This window comes from Callithrix jacchus, chromosome 11, assembly GCF_049354715.1.
Source record: "Callithrix jacchus isolate 240 chromosome 11, calJac240_pri, whole genome shotgun sequence".
In the NCBI taxonomy this organism is placed as follows: Eukaryota; Metazoa; Chordata; class Mammalia; order Primates; family Cebidae; genus Callithrix; species Callithrix jacchus.
This window is the reverse complement of record NC_133512.1, coordinates 103,674,987-103,691,935: the sequence shown is the minus strand read 5'-3', so window position 1 is coordinate 103,691,935 and position 16,949 is coordinate 103,674,987. Positions and strand designations below refer to the sequence as shown.

Here is a 16,949-nt window from a genome sequence, read left to right as displayed (position 1 = left end):
TGTCAGGGACCCAGGCTAAGTGGGCTGGATTCAAATCCCAGTGCTACACTTCACCAACGGTGTGACTTTGGGCAAGTTACCTACCTATACAATGGGGATGAGAAAATTAATATCTATACTACGGATTTATTATAAGGCTTAAATTAGGTGATTTCATGCTTGTAAAGTTCTTTTTTTTTTTTTTTTTTTGAGACGGAGTCTTGCTCTGTCGCCAGGCTGGAGTGCAGTGGCGCGATCTTGGCTCACCACAACCTCCTATTCCCGGGTTCAGGCGATTCTCCTGCCTCAGCCTCCCAGATAGTGGGGACTACTGGCGTGTGCCACTACGCCCGGCTAATTTTTCATATTTTTAGTAGAAACAGGGTGTCACCATGTAGCCAGAATGGTTTCAATTTCCTGACTTCGTGATCCGCCCGCCACGGCCTCCCATAGTACCGGGATTACGGGCGTGAGCCACCGCGCCCGGCCGCTTGTAAAGTTCTTGAATCGATGTCTAGTATACGGTAAGACTGGATGCGTGCCTGATAAATATTCAAATCATCCTAAGATTCAATATTTCATGTTTCAAGAAAATGTAACTTTTAATCCTGACTAGGGTTTGAGTACAGACCCAAGCCATACTCCCTTTCCCTATTTCCCTTCAATTTCCTTTCTCCAAACTGAATCATTGAGAACAAGTCACACGGCCACGTAGGTAGGTGAGCTCAGCACCAGGTTTTACGTAAAGGAAATGGAGGGACAGAAATCAAGAGAAGCTGAATTCAGGATCCTGCCAAGTAAAGGGCCACCTGAGACAGTGAACACATCTTTTATTTTCTCCAGTGTTCTCATTTCTCAGCTAAATGAGGCAGGCCGCTGGCCGGTACTCACTAAGTCCCTTCGGGGTCTGCAATGTCAGGACTAACAGCACCGCAAGTTAAAACCTCGTAATACTGAATCTGGTACAATTTTAAATTCAGAACAAAAACGCATATGTTGGTTATGTAAAAATAAGTATTAAAAATAAAGGGCAAAATATGCAAGGGAAAGAATGCAAGCTAACTTACCTCTGAGGATGGGGGCCTGCGACTGGGTGGGGGAAGGGGTTTTAACTCTTTTATTTCTTAGAAAGAAAGGGGTGGGGAGGTGGAGGAAGAGAGAGGGCCCTGAAGCAAAGGTGATAAAATGTCGGCATACAATAAATCTGTCATATTATCTTCTGCGCAGTTCTGAAATACATTTCATAATAAAATACGTTTATAAGGGGCAGATTTGCTGGTTAGGTTCCTGGAGAAGAAATGCAGCATGAAAGAAATGAGACTGGTAGAAGCTGAAACAGAAACAGCAATGGAGAAGGCACAGGAAACCCTCTTTGGAAGACGTCTTCCTCTAGACCCAAAACCCATGGGGACTCAGGCCAAAACCGCGACCACTTTGGCAGGCCATCATGCGCCCCCTTGGCCATGCTCCCCAGGGACCCCGACCCAGACTCAGTGCCTCCTTCCACCACCCGCGCGCCTCAGCGGACTGCATCGGGAACCGCCCTTGAATTGGTCAGTGCGGCCGGGCCTGCTCTGGTCCCAGAAACCATCTTTGGACGAGACTCACCCTTCTGTCCAGCAATTTCCACACCAGGCTACTTCGGAGTGGGGAGTCTTCCACAGAGACGTAGGAAGGCGCTGGGGCAGATGGCTTGGGGGTTTGCAAATTGGTAGTGGGGTGACTGGGAGAAGGCGCGTTGGGGGAGGTGGGCTGCAGTGCAGACGGTGGGGGTGGGGGCGTCCCCGGGAGCTGATTGGATGCCGCGGGTGGGGGTGGAGCTTGGCCGCAGCCCCCGACCGCAGAGGCCCCGCTTTGTGTCAGTTTCTACCCCAAGATGCGGCCCCAGATCCCTGATAGAGGCCCAGGCGCCTGCCCTGCGAGTGCAGCAGGACGATTCGTTTCAAAGCACGTCGTTGAGACTATTGATAAACAAGGGAGCGAAGGATAAATAACGATGGTCTCTCTACAAAATAATATATAACTATTTTCAAGGATGGGTTAAATCTACGTACATGAATCTATTTTATATATTGCCTCTGTCTATGTTGATATATTTAAAATAAACATTTAACATAGTAAAAAAGTTCCACTTTGTATAAAAACAACAACTGTTCATATATACTCATATAAACATAGAAATTATATGGAAGATAAACTATTAGAATCAGTTACTTCAGACAGGAAAGTGGATTATTTCTTTTTTCCTTAATATACCTCATTAACGTTTCAATAGTCACACGTATTATTTTGTAATAAAAATAAATTTAATCAACCAAAAAACTACATAAAATATCCTTGCTCACGCAGCTGGCAGCGACTTCTCTACAAATACGATTTCTCCCTGTGGAAAGGTTTCTGGAGCTTTGTTCCTAGTTCGGACCCATGTTATTTGAGTAGTATGTGACACTTAACCAGGCTTTTTTGCCTGACCAGGTCCTGCACTCACATCTACTCATGTAACCTGCTGAGTTCAACTGTAAAACCTGGAGGAACCACTCATCCCTTTTTATAGCTGGTCCCCAGGGCCCCAGGGACATTTGCGTGGCCCTTGTCCGTCTCTAGCTTCTTCACCCCTCACTGCCCTGGGCCCTATTTGTTGGATACCTAAGGAAGGGTTGTCCCAGAATCAAACGGAAAAGACCATCACCAAACTTTCTCCCCTACTACGAAAGTGTAGTGTCCAGAGTGAACCTTCCAGGGGAAAGTGGCTTCAGTGGTGAAGGGATGGGGTGCGACATCCTGTATAACCTAAGGGTTTCATTTCAACTGCCCCAACTAGTGGAAACATAGGTTAAGAACTGTGTTTTAACCTGTTTTTCCCCTTTCTCTTTCTTTCTTTCATTAAAAAAAAAAAATGAAGAAAGGAGTCTCTTTAGTAGTTAGGAATTCCTTATTAAACTTGAGGGTATAGACAAGATTGGTTCTCCACCTCCAAGCATCAGCAAGGACCCTTTTGTATCTAGACACTTCCCATCTCAAAGTATGTGGGGGGGGGGGGGAAGAACTGTGTTTTGTTCTTTCTATTCCCTACTTGACCCAGGTTACAAACAGATGCTCTGTAATGTCCACTAGATGAATGGATGGATGAAATGGGGTAAGAAGAAAATCCTTAAGATCATTCCTTAACCAAACAAACAGCAGGCGAACGCAGAAAACGAATCAAACTACAAACTTCCTGTGCTATAAGTTTTTCCTTCCTTCATGCTCTTTTCTTTTAATGCTTCCTCAAATTTTACATTTTTTTTTTTCTTTTCTTGAAATGGGGAGTGGAGCGCAGTGAGACTTCTTGAAACTGCGCTGGGCCGGGCGCGGTGGCTCAAGCCTGTAATCCCAGCAGTTTGGGAGGCCGAGGCGGGTGGATCACGAGGTGGAGATCAAGACCATCTTGGTCAACATGGTGAAACCCCGTCTCTACTAAAAACACACAAAAAAAATAGCTGGGCATGGTGGCGCGTGCCTGTAATCCCAGCTACTCAGGAGGCTGAGGCAAGAAAAATTGCCTGAACCCAGGAGGCGGAGGTTGCGCTGAGCCGAGATCGTGCCATTGCACTCCAGCCTGGGTAACAAGAGCAAAACTCCGTCTCAAAAAAAAAAAAAAAAAAAAAAAAAAAAAAAAAAAAGAAAGAAAGAAAAGAAAAAGAAACTGCGCTGGAGCGCAGTGGAGCGAGGCTCACTGCAACCTCGACCTCGCGGGCTCAATCGATCCGCCTGCCTCAGCCTCTCCAGTAGTTGCGACTACAGATGCGCGCTATCATGCCTAAGGAGGATTTCGATTTTTTTTTTTGTAGAGATGGGGGTCTCACTTTGTTGCCCAGGCTGGTTTCAAAGTCCTGGGCTCAAGTGATCCTCCTGTTTCCGCTCCCAAAGTACTGGGATTACAGGCATAAGCCACCCTGCCTGGCCGCTCCCTCAAATTCTAAGCTGGTTCTATCTCCTCTTTCTCAGTCTCAGACACATTACAAGCCCAATTTTAAATCCTGGATCCTTTCTTATTTCTACTTCCCCTTAAGTTTGTTTTCCTTTCTAACATTCTGCCTGGAGTAGCTCTGAGTAATGAAGACCGCCATGAAATCCTGAAAGTATTGAAATAACTTTTGAAATACTAAATTCCATAAATATTCAGCAACGTGAATAAATGAACAATTTATTTAAAATCCACATTAAAATATTATACAATTCTTTAAAAAGAGGCTCAATTCATACCTTGAGAAATTGTCTTAACATATATTTTCAGCAAAAAAAGTATGATCCTACTTTTTGCGGGGGGAAAAAATTCTATAATTGTGTATTTATGTTTATCTAAGCACAGAAAACATAAGTATAAATTTGGCTACTTCAGGAAGTGGGGGAGGGTTGAGCAGTAATTTTTTTTTCTTTATATACTTTGTATTTTGAAAATGTTACAAGTATCATTTTGAAACACAAAATAATGCTGTTCAGTGATACCACTCTTAGGTCTGTACCCAATATACACATTTTCACCAAAGTACATGTACTGGAATCCTCAAAGCATCACCATTCAATGTAGTCTAAAACTGGAAACTACTCAAATACCCTTCCTGCTTTCTCAGCTGTAGTGCCACCCTGGTCTCTCAGCTGGGTACCAGCAACAGAAGAATGTTTAAATAAATTGTGGCACATTCACGATGAAACATTGTACAGCAATGAGAATGAAGGATTTACGTTTTTCACAAAATAGCTGAATCTTACCAACATACCAGAGTGAACTAAGCCAGAAACAAGACAGCATATACTGTATTGTTATATTTACTTAAATATGAAAACAAGTGAAACTAATATTTGATATTAAGACTCAGAATAATATTTGCTCTTGGGTAAGGTAGTGACTAGAGACGAACACAAAGGAGACTTCATGGTTATTGTTCTCTTAATTAATTTAGGTGCTGGTCCAAGGTCTTTTTCAGTTTGTAAAAACATATCAAGCTGTAAATTTATGATATACTAATATGTAAACACACATACAAATATCTAACTTTAATAAGGTGTTAAAATTAATATTTTAGTTCCAGAAATGTAGATAAATGTCCCAAATCATATTACTGATGGAAACAACATATATACACAAAATATTATAAATTCATCAATGAGATGATATGAAAGTAAAGAGTACACAAAGCCAAAAACAAACTAAAAGTAGGAAACACTGAAGGGAGCAAGCACGAAAGCTAGCTTTCACCACCACGCTTTCACAAAACCCTGGAGACGGTATGCAGAGTGACTCTGTGGGGTTTCCAGTCTAGGATATTAAGACCAAGCCCACATAAAGAATATAATTTAAAATGACATCCCAGCACAAAACTCAGGCACTGAAGGGATATTTCAACAGGGTAAAGGTAAATGGGAAGTAAATTTGTAACACAGAAGAAATCAATGCAATTTGCTTGTCTTAACCCTGCTGAAAGATGAAGAGGAAAAAGATCGATGAGAATGAGTAACCACAAACCAGTTTTCCAAATAGGTTTGAAATATTAATTCATGCTACCTCTGTGGATTGAAGAACCCTAAGGAAATAATGTGAGGTGGTTCCCAATTTGCTAATGTATTCAGTTGGAAGATGTACATGCGTATCTTTTCTAGAGAAATTTAACTTTAGAAATAATTTCTAGGACAAAAGTTCACATGAAAGGAGCAGCTTATACTGATAATTTTTAAAATCACATAACACTCAGGAAATAAAGCACAATGAAAGAGAGCTATTACAAATAGGAGAAACAGAAACAGGCAAAATTCAGATATCAGAATTACTGGTTACAGAATATAGAATAGCCATGATTTATACCTTTGAAAAATAAAAGAGAAACAAGAAACTTGAAGAGAAAATAATTGTTTTTATAAAAAGAATGAAATATAGCTACAAATAAAAAATAATTGAAAATAGTGCAAAATAGAAATTTATTGAAGAGACTAAATAGAAGATTAAACAAAGTTAAGAAAGAATTACATAGCTGGATCTAGAGTAAATTATTCATAATTCAGTCTAAAATTGAAAAAACTATGGAAAATACAAAAAGAAGACATAGAGCATATGGTGAGATCTAAGACATCTGATCTGAGGTTCAAATAGATATAATAGAAAGATCAGAGACGAGTTAATATTGAAACAAATGATTGACTTTTCCAGAGATTTTTAAAGACACCAATCCTCAGACCCAAGGAGTCTAACAAATCCTAAAATGATAAAAAGAAATACTCATCTAAATATATCATAGTGAATTAAAGAAGAGAACGCACCAAAGACGTCTCAATTGGTTCAGCTTACACAACTCTGACTGAAAAATCAAAGTTAAGCGAACTCTCCATTTGATGGGATACATCGATCAGCTGCAGACAAGAGAAGAAGTTTCAATGGAAATTTTAAACAAGTAAGATCAAGATTCTTACTTGAAGCATATCCTTGAAGAACTGTAACATGAAAGGAAACATGGCTTTACCATCCTGAAGACAAAGCAGAATCAAAGCAATGGGTACCAAGAAGTAGAAGTGGCCCAGTCAAAGCAAAAGCAGACTGTTCAAAAGCAAAGATCATGGCGACAGTTTTTTGAGATGCTCAAGGTGTTTTGCTTGTTGACTTTATGGAAGGCCAAGGAATGATAACATCTGCTTATTATTGTAGTGCTCTGATAAAGTCAGTCATAGCTTTAGCAGGAAAACACCCAGGAAAGCTTCACCAGACAGTACTTCTCCATTATGGCAATGACTGCCCATTCTTCTCATTAAATAGGGCAATTTTGTAAGAGTTTCAATGGGTAATCATTAGACATCCACCTTATAGTCCTGATTTGGCTACTTCTGACTTCTTGTTTCCTAATCTTAAAAAATCTGTAAAGGGCAACCATTTTTCTTTAGTTAATAATGTAAAAAAGACTGCATCTACATGACTGAACTCCCAGGACCTTTAGTTTCTTAGTGATGGACTAAATTGCTTTTGTCACTGCTTACAAAAGTGGCTTAAACTTGAGGGTCAACATTTATTTTTGTTGTTGAAGCAACATTTATTATTTTTTTAAAATTTTTAATTCCATTTTTTCCCCACAAACTTTTTGAAATTCCCTTGTATCTTTGCAACAATCCTCCCTTTGGAAACAATAATAAAAGCTCAACAAAATATAGAAAACGATTGAAGACTTGGAGAAGTAAACAACATAAACAGGACGTGAGGACTATAATCTTTAAGAGCTAGAATGGCTGTATGAACAATGGACAAAGTAAACATTACTGGCAACAAGTGTTACTATAGATAAAAAACACATTTTGTAATGATAAAAGTACAGCCATACAAACATTTTAAATCTGTATCCTTAATAACATAACTTCAAAATTTATGAAGCAAAGTTAACAACAATAAAAGAAGTAACAGACAAGTCCACAGGCATAGTTTAAGATTTAAGTACATCTTTCTCAGTAATCTGATAAAACAAGTGTATAAAAAATCAGTAAGGATATTCATGATTTGAAAAACATAATTAACAAATTTGACCCTGTTGACACATGTGGTACATATATGCCTACCCACAACAGTTTACACATGATTTTTAGTGCATGTCAAACATTTTCTCAAATAAACCATATTTTGGGCATAAAACAAGTCTCAAGGAACTCAAAAGGATATAGAATATATTCTCTGATCTGAGTGGAATTAAACCAAAAATAAATAACTAAACCAGAAATAATTAACTAGAAAATTCCCACAAGTTTGGAAATTAAAGAATATACTTCTGAACACCCCTTAGGTCAGAGAAGAAATCACAATGTAAATTAGAAAATATTTTAACTAAATAATGATTAAAATACAATTTATCAAAATTTGTGGGATGCAGCAAAAGCAACTGCTTAATAAAGGAAAACTGCAGCTCTAAATGCATATATTAGTAAAAGGGAAAGACTAAAACTATTTGAAGATATGAAAAAAGAAAAGAGAACAAATTAAATCAAAGAATATAATAAACATAAAAGCAAGAATCAAATTCAAAAAATTTTAGAAATTCAGTAAAACCAAAAGCTGGTTTTAATGAACCAAACTGAGAATGATCAATAGAGAGACACACAGAGAGAATCCATTATAATTGTCAGGGGACATTATTACAGTCCCAAAAGATATTAAAAATATAACAAAGTGATATTATAAATAACCATATGCCAATCAGTCTCAGAAATTCAGATGAATTTTCAAATTCCTTAAACAACATAATTTATCCAAAATGGCAAGAAGGAACAGAAAATATAAATAATCCTATACATCAAAAAAAATGCCCCAAATCAAAAACATTCCCCAAAAATGTTTAGGCCCAAAAGGATTTTTATGGTGAATTTTGCTAAACATTTGAGAAAAATATAATACCAATATTATAAAACTTCTTCCAGAGAAAAATAAACAAAGAAATCCTTTCCATTTTTATTACATGCAGCATAACTTTGATACCAAAATCTGGTAAGGACGTTACAAGAACAAAAAATTAGAGAGGAATATTACTCAATGAACATAGATTCAAAAAATCTAATGCTGTGAAAACCTTTTTCAATAAGTAGCTCTTGATTAGATGTCTGTATGAAAACTAATGAATCCTAACTCATACCTCATGTCATATACAAAAAGATAATCTGAGATAAATTAGAAAACTAAATGTGAATGATAGAACTGTTACTCATAGGGAATCTTTTTGTGATCTTAAAGGTATGCCAAATTCTCTTCAGTATGACTTTAGTCCTAACCAATCCAAATAAATTTGGATTAATAATAAAAATTAGATATTATAAAAATTAAGTTCTTTTTATTAAAAGACATAATTATCAGTATGAAAAGGCAAGCCAAAGATTGGAAAAGGAGCTTTGCAAATCACTGATACAAGAGAAAATGTATATGCATATCCAGAATATAGTTTAAGATACAAAATTTTAAAACAGAAAGCACCCTTTTGCCTCCAAATGGACAAAATACATGTGCAGGTACATCACAAAAGATGATATTCAAATGGCCAATAAGCATACAAAAAGATGCTTAATATAATTAGTCATCAAAGCAATTCAAATTAAAATCATAAGATACCTATATCCATTCCAGGTGGCTAAAATTAATTATAGTGACAATATCAAATGGTGACAAGGATCTGGAGCAGATGGAACTTATATATATTTCTGATGGGAGGGTAAACTGATACAGCTATGTGGTAAAACTGTGGGACATTATTTAGCCTGATTAGATGTATGTTCATGAAAAGTAAGTTTCTATGTCTACCAAAGATATGTACAAATGAGCTTTATTTTGAATAGTCAAAAAAACCTGGAAAAAATAAATATCCATCAACACTAGAATAGATAAATAATTTGCAATGTACTTAAACAATACTATAGACAAAATTACTGCTATATGCCACTACACGAAGAATCTCACAGACCTAATGCTGCATAAAACAAACACAAACGGATATCTATTTATGACTCAATTTATGTGAAGATCCAGATTGGACCAATATATCATGACAGAGATCTGAATAGTGGTTATTTCTGAGAGTGAAAATTACCTGGGATAGGGAAAAACAAAGTCTTCTGAGGTGCTGTAAATATTCTATATCCTGATCTGACCATATACATATATAAATTTATTGAGCTGTACTTTTAATATTTGTGAACTTTATATATGTTATACCTCAGGGTTTTTTTGTAAAAAGTAAAATCTATAAACACATATTTAATACACTGATGTTATTAAATAACAATAAACAATTGATACTTGGGGATAAGAGACAAAGTAATAAGGATCAATTTAACTTAGGTATGCTAAATTAAATCTGTTATAAAACTAGTTAAACATGTTTAAAAAAATAGAATTATATTTAAATCATCAGAACTAAAACATGTAACTTCCAAATAAAGAAAGAACAAAAATGGACAAAGAAAGAAAGAAGGGGAAAAAAAGGCAGGGAAAGAAAAATGAAACATAAAAGGCAGAAAAAATAAAAAGCAAATACTAAGATGGTAGAAATAAATCTAATTGTATTACTAATCACAATAAATATACATGAATTAAACTATTGAATAAGTTAAAAAATTTCAAACAATATTTTAAAAATCCAGACTTAAAAATCCAAATAAGTTTGCTACATATATAATTAAAACATAAATTCAAAAGATTTAGAGTCAAATGATAAGAGAGAGGTAAATGAAACCCTGATTTGATCTTTGAAAAAATCAGGATTTTAAAACAAAAAACACTAATAGGTACATATAATGTAAGGTCCCTATATTATGATAGGATGTTCAATTACAACAACTCACTGATAACATAGCCTCAAAGTATATAAAGCAAAAATATATAGATTTATGAGAAATTGTCAAATCCATCATCATAGTGAGAATGTTTAACATATCTATTTCCTTAATTGATAATTCAAGCAAATAAAAAAATTGAAGACATGTAAGACTGGATTGTATAATTAAAAGAGTTGTTTTAAAGATAAACACAGAACATCATATAATTATAGACAAGACATACTTTTTAAGCAGGCAAAGAAAACAAACTAGATTTTTAAGCTAGCTTCAGTGAATTTAAAGGAACTGGTACCATGTAATCTCTGACTACAATATAAATTAGTTAGGGAACTACAAGATAAAGGAAAGTTCATATGGCCAACCGGAATTTAAAAGGTACAATTCTAAAATTTCATGTCTCAAACAAGAGGCTATAAGGAAAATTATAAATAAAGGTACATTATCAAAAATAATCATACCAAAACTTGTAAGATGTAGCTAAAATGTAGTGATAGAAATTTATAGCTTTTAGCTTTAAAAGCTTACATAAGAAACTCAAAATGAAAGAGCTAAGCATATAATTTAAAAGCTTAGAAAATAAATCAGAAATTCAAAGAAAGAAGGAAGAAGTAATAAAATAAGTAAAAATTAGTAAAAGACATAGGTATTTTGTTGGTATTTGAAAAACCAATAAAGTAGACCAAGTTCTGGAAAAATTAAAACAAAAAAGAGAAAATGTACACATATTTGGCTATAACGATAGATAATGGAAAAATTTATAAACAGAATGAGAGGAAATTATAAACAATTTTATTAATCTTGAATACATATATTCATATTTATACACTTGACTCTTGAACAACACAGGTGTGAACTGCCTTGGTCCAATTATCTGGATTTTCTTCTGCCTCTGCTACCCCAGAGACAGCAACACCAACACCTCCTCATCTTCAGTCTACTCAATGTGAAGATGACAAGGAAGACCTTCATGATGATTCATTTTACTTAATGAATGATAAATGTTTTCTCTTCCTCATGATTTTCTTAGTAACATTCCCCTTTTTCTAGTTAAGAATATAATACATATAACATATAAAATATGTTAATCAACTGCTTATGTTACTGGTAAGACTTCCATTTATCAGTAGGCTATGGGTACTGAGTAGTGGAGGACTTGAAAATTATATACAAATTTTCAATTCTGAGGGGTGTCAGTACCCCAACTGCTGCATTGTTCAATGGTCAAATGTATTTATATATATTGAATAAACATATACATGTATATTAATATGTTCATATATATGTGAAATTGTTAAATATCTTGGAAAATACAATTTACCACAACTGATTCCATAGGAAAACCTAAATAGTGCTATAATCATTAAAATCTTCTGACAAAATGCACTCCAAACACAGATGATTTTACAGGTAATTCAAGGAAATATTCAAGGACCAGATAATTCCAATCTTGTATAAATTCTTCCAAAGAGTAGCATAAGGGAGAATACTATTCATATTATTTTATGATTATACCAATATCAGAAAAGTATAATACAGAAAAGTATAATTACATGCCAATCTTAAATCACACATATAAATACAAATTAATGTTTACCTTTGTAGCTATATCCACATACAGAAGGTACTACATATTTACCAGGAAAGATTTATTCCAAGAATACAAAATTGGTTTAATATCAGAAATTAATACTATACTATGTTAATATCTACATATTTTTTAAAAGTATACATATTCTCAATGGCTACAGAAAAAGTATTTGAAAAAAATCCATTGATAATAAAAGTGCTTATGAAAAGAAGAATGGAACTTTCTTATCATGGGAAAGATGTTTACAAAGTAACTATAGCAAATGTCATTTTTAAGTTAATATAGTGAAATATTTCTCTTTAGCATCTTATGGACAAAACAAGATGCCGTTTACTACTTTTATTCAACAGTGTACTGGAGCTTCTAATCAGTGTCATAAGACAGAAAAAAGAAATTAAAGGTATTAGAATTGGAAAGGAATAAACAAACATCATTATTTTCAGATGATATGATTGCCTATGTAGCAATTCTGAAAGAGGCTACAGGTAAATTTAGAAATAGTACTTTTCTCAAGTTTGATATATAATATATGAGAGGCAAATGAATTTCTATATGCTAGCAACAATAAGCTATAAAATATAACTTTACAAAAGAATGTACAATAGCAGTAAAAAGATAGGGTGCCTAGAAATTTAACAAAAACTGAGCAAAAAGAAAATAAAAAATAGTACAAAACATTAAAGATGACCTAAATAAATAGCATCATATCATGTTCATCGAGGAAGAGATCCCATATCTTAGAAGTAATGTCTGCCCACAATGATTTATAGAGTGCAATGGTTTGAATGTGTTCCTCACAAAGCAGGTGCTGGAAACTTAATCTCCAATGCAACTGTGTTGAAGGGTGGGCTTATTGAGAGACAATCAAGCCATGAGGGCAGAGTGAAATCAATTAATGCCATTACTGTGGGAGTGAGTTCATCATAAAAAGCGGCATTCACCCTCCTTTTACTCCCTCTCTTTCGCCCTTTCTCTACCTTTATGCCATGGAATGACACAGTAAGAAGGCTCTTGCCAGATGCCAGCCACACAATCTTGGACTTCCCAGCCTTCAGAACTGTGAGTCAATACATTTCTGTTCTTTATAAATTACTCATTCTCAGGCATTCTGCTACAGTAGCGCAAATCAGACTAAGACATAGAGTTGATTCAATACCAACCAGAATTCCAGCAGGTTTATTTGCTTGTCTTTTTCTTGTTTTGGAGAACTTGATGCATTTATTTAAATATTTATATGGAAGGTCAAAGGTCCACATAAAGCTAAAACACTCTTGAAGAAGAAACAGGTGATATAACTTTTCCTATCAGATTTCAAGGCTTTTAATCAAACTATAGTAATTAAAAATTATTTAGTATTGGTGCAGAGTTTAGACATAGAGAAAATAGTAATGGGGGCTTAAAACAAATTAAACAAATTCCTGCTTATATGGAAATCCTGATTCATGTAAATCCCTGGTGCTGGGACAACTGATTATCCATATGGAATAAACAACATAAAAATCAATTTCCAGATGGATTAAGAATAATCATCAAAGGCAAAACCATAACACTTTTAGAAAATTAAGCACTAAAATTAATGACTTTGAGAAAACAATCATCAAAAAGACAAGCTATAAAATAAGCACTACTAACTTGAAATTAAATTCAAAACTTAGATTCATTGATAGAGACAGAGAAAGAAACAGACACAAAGACATACAGAGAAAAAAACCCTCAAAAGCAAATTGGAAACATGTCTGTGGTATATATATAGCTAACAATTATTGCTTAGTACCTAGATTATATACATAAAGCATTTTAATGAGTCAATAAAAAGGTAAACAATCCAAGACAAAAATGAATAAGAGACAAGAATCAGAATTTCACAAAGAGAAAGCACAATAACAGATCAACATGTAAAAAGATAGTCAACTTATTAGTTATGGGAAAATGCTAATTAAAATCACAGTGAAATGCTATTTCATACCTGCCAGACTGACAAAAAGTGAAATTTTACAAGACCAAGCTATGGCAAGTGGGTAGAGCAACAAGAACTCTCATCCACTGCTGGAGGGAGTACAAATCGGTTTAACACTTTGGAAACAGTTTAGAAACGACCTAATAAAATTGAACACACATAAATCTTATAACTCAGCAATTCTACTTCCAGCTGTATAATCTAGGGAAACTCCCACACAAGTGTACTTGAATATTAGACGACATGGGCAGGCTTTAAAGTGGCCCCGATAATCCTTGCCTTCCGCTGTTCATGTCCTTGTGTCACCTCCTTCCCTTCAGTGTGAGTTCCACCTAGGAACTCACGTCTAATGGATAAAAAACTGAGATTTTTCTGAGATTACCAAAGAATCTGATTTTTGTCTTCTCTTTCTCTCTGGGAGCCTTCACTCTGGGGGGAGTAAGCTGCCATGTTGCAACTATATACAGAGGCCTATGTGGCAAAGAACTGATGTGTACAGCCAGGGACAGTGAGGCCAACAGGCCTGCCAGCAGTCATGTGAGCAAGCCTGGGAGAGGTCCTTGACCCTGTGTCTAGCCTTGAGATGACTGAGGCCCAGGCAATACTTTAATTCTTGACACAGCTTGTGAGAGACCCTGAGTCAGTCAGAGACTCCCAGCTAAGCCCCTCCTGGATTCCTGATCCGCGTAAACTATAAGATAGGAAGTAACAGGGTTTGTTTTGTTTGTTCACTTTGGTTTGAAGCTGCCAGGGGTTGGGGTAATTTGTGACGCAGCTTATTGATAAATCATACACCTCCAAAACCAGAAACAATCCAAACGTCTAACAGCAGTAGAATGGAAAAACTATGTACATTTACACCACAAACAACAAAAATGAAGGAAGCATCAAAGATGACTTAGGCATACGTACAGGATGATGTCATTGACATAAAAGTGCAGAATTGAGAAAGCCAATACATATCTGTTTCAGGAACACACACACAAATATGGTAAAACTATAAAGAAAAGCAAGGGAATCATTAAGACAAAAATCATGAAAGATGTCCCATCTTAGAGAAGGGAAAAGAATGGGCATCAGTTTGGACTCATGGGCTTCTAAGGTATTATTCTATTTTTTTAACCTGGAGATGGTCAGGCATTCGTTTCATTATTTTTTAGACCATTCTGAGATGTTTTGTGTACCTTTTATTCAACATTTGAAAAGTATTCATCAACAAATCACTAGTTTGGAGGATGAAAGTGATGGACCGATGGTTGGCTGGTCAGCTGGACAGATACATTCTGTCCCTTATGTCTAGTTCAAGCTGTACTTCTTCCAAATTTCCACGATTATTCAATTGGCAAAGATCTTTTAATCCTGTACTTAAGGCCTTCCTCCGTTGCAAGTTGGGCCAAGCCAGCGGCCAGCTGTGGGCTGTTTACCAGCGAACTGTATCATCCAGTACTTGCTGCTTCAGGCCAAATGCATTCCAAACTAACGTTCTACCTGAATCCCCGTGGCGTTCTCACCGCTACCCCTCCCCAGGTCCCTTCCCCCACCACAAACACACACAGAGCCCGTGGGCGCCTAGAGCACTGGGGTGGATGAGAACTTTCACCTGGGCTTAACAGAGAGAAGCTAGCCTAGAAGAATGCAAGCCCTCAGCAGGCGAGATAAAATCGCCTCAAGGGCTCCCAGCCCGCTCAGATCTTAATGGCTCCCTGCGGAGTGAAAAAACAAATCCTAAGAAAATAAGGGGGTCATCGTCTCCTCCCCAGCAGAGCAGATAGCAATGCGCGAGAATGAAATAGAGACCGAGCTGCGGAGAAAAATCAGCCACGGGGCAGAGAGGAAGGAGGAGACGCCCGGCGGAACGCCCCTGTGACCTGGGTCGCGCGGAGAGGCCGCAGTCCACGCCCTGCCCTCCCCAGACACTCAGCATCGCACCCAGCGCGCCGCTTCCCGCCACGGACACTAACCCGGTGCCGCGACCTCGGTCACCGTGGGTCTCTCCTGGTCCAGAGTTCACGCTGAACCCCACTCACTGTTTGCCCCGCTGTTCCTTGCAGCGCGGGTTCGGAGCAGCAGGAACCTGCTAGGAATGGGAGGCGGTTGTTCCCAGAAGGAAGCAGCTTCCCCGCCCAGCAGGCACCGGGCGGCGGGCGCGAGACTGCGGGACGTGGAAAGTCGCGGGCGGAGACTGCGGGGGGACGCCGGGGGGGGGGGGGAAGAGGGTTGGGGGGGCTCCGTCCCGGGAGCTGATTGGCCGACGCGGGCGGGGGCGGGGCTTGGGCGGTGCCGCTCCTCCCCTAGAGGAGTTTGAGTTTGTGTCAGTTTCTGCCCCCAGGTGTGGCTCCAAATCCGGGATGCAGGCCTCGGCGCCCGCCCAGGAATACAGGGAGTAAATTGTTAAAAACAAACAAAACATGCGAGACAATTTCTGAACAAGTGAGGGCCTTGCTAAATAACCACAGATGTTTATATAAAATAATACAAGACCATTTTTAAGGACCCGTGAAATCTGTAGGTCCTAGATATATTTTTTAATTAAAAAAATCAAGTTGTATTAAAATGGAGAGTAGGATTTCTTTCTCCTTTTTTTCTTTTTGAGATGGGGTATCGTTCTGCTACCCAGGCTGGAGTGCAGTGGTGCAGTCATAACTCACTGCAGCCTCGACCTCCCAGGCTCAAGCGATCCTTCCATTTCAGCCTCCTCAGTGGCGGGGACCACAAGCGTGGCGCCACCACGCCCAGCTAATTTTTTGATTTTTTGTTAGAGACAGGGTCTTACTTTGTTGCCCAGGCTGGTTTCAAACGCCAGGGCTCAAGCCATCCTCAAGCCTCGGCCTCCCAAAGTGCTAGGATCACAGGCCTGAGCCACACTGCACCGGCTTTAGCATTACATTCCTGTAGGAAGAAGATATTTTATGTGTTTATATAAGAGGCGGGGCTAACGGTGGAAAAGTTGTCTATTGATTCTTACCTTCACAACCACTGAATTACCTTTTTGTTTTTGTTTTTGAGATGGAGTCTCACTCTGTCGCCAGGCTGGAGTGCAGTGGAGCCATCTTGTCTCACTGCAACCTCTGTCTCCCGGGTTCAAGCGATTCTCCT

The 16,949-nt window shown here is 37.4% G+C and overlaps 1 protein-coding gene across 4 annotated transcripts in view; it reads right to left on the bottom strand.

The window, feature by feature from the left end:
• Nucleotides 1–16,037, bottom strand: part of TCAF1 (TRPM8 channel associated factor 1) — a 50,453-nt gene extending 34,416 nt beyond the window's left edge. For 2 of the 4 annotated variants that reach the window (XM_078343578.1, XM_078343576.1), the window contains exon 1: nucleotides 15,815–16,037. The gene's annotated coding sequence lies outside the window, so the exon portion shown is untranslated. Of the gene's footprint in view, nucleotides 1–1,587; nucleotides 1,741–15,814 lie in introns of those variants that run through there. The other 2 variants (XM_078343577.1, XM_078343575.1) reach the window with 1 other exon arrangement.
• Nucleotides 16,038–16,949: the final 912 nt, after the last annotated feature.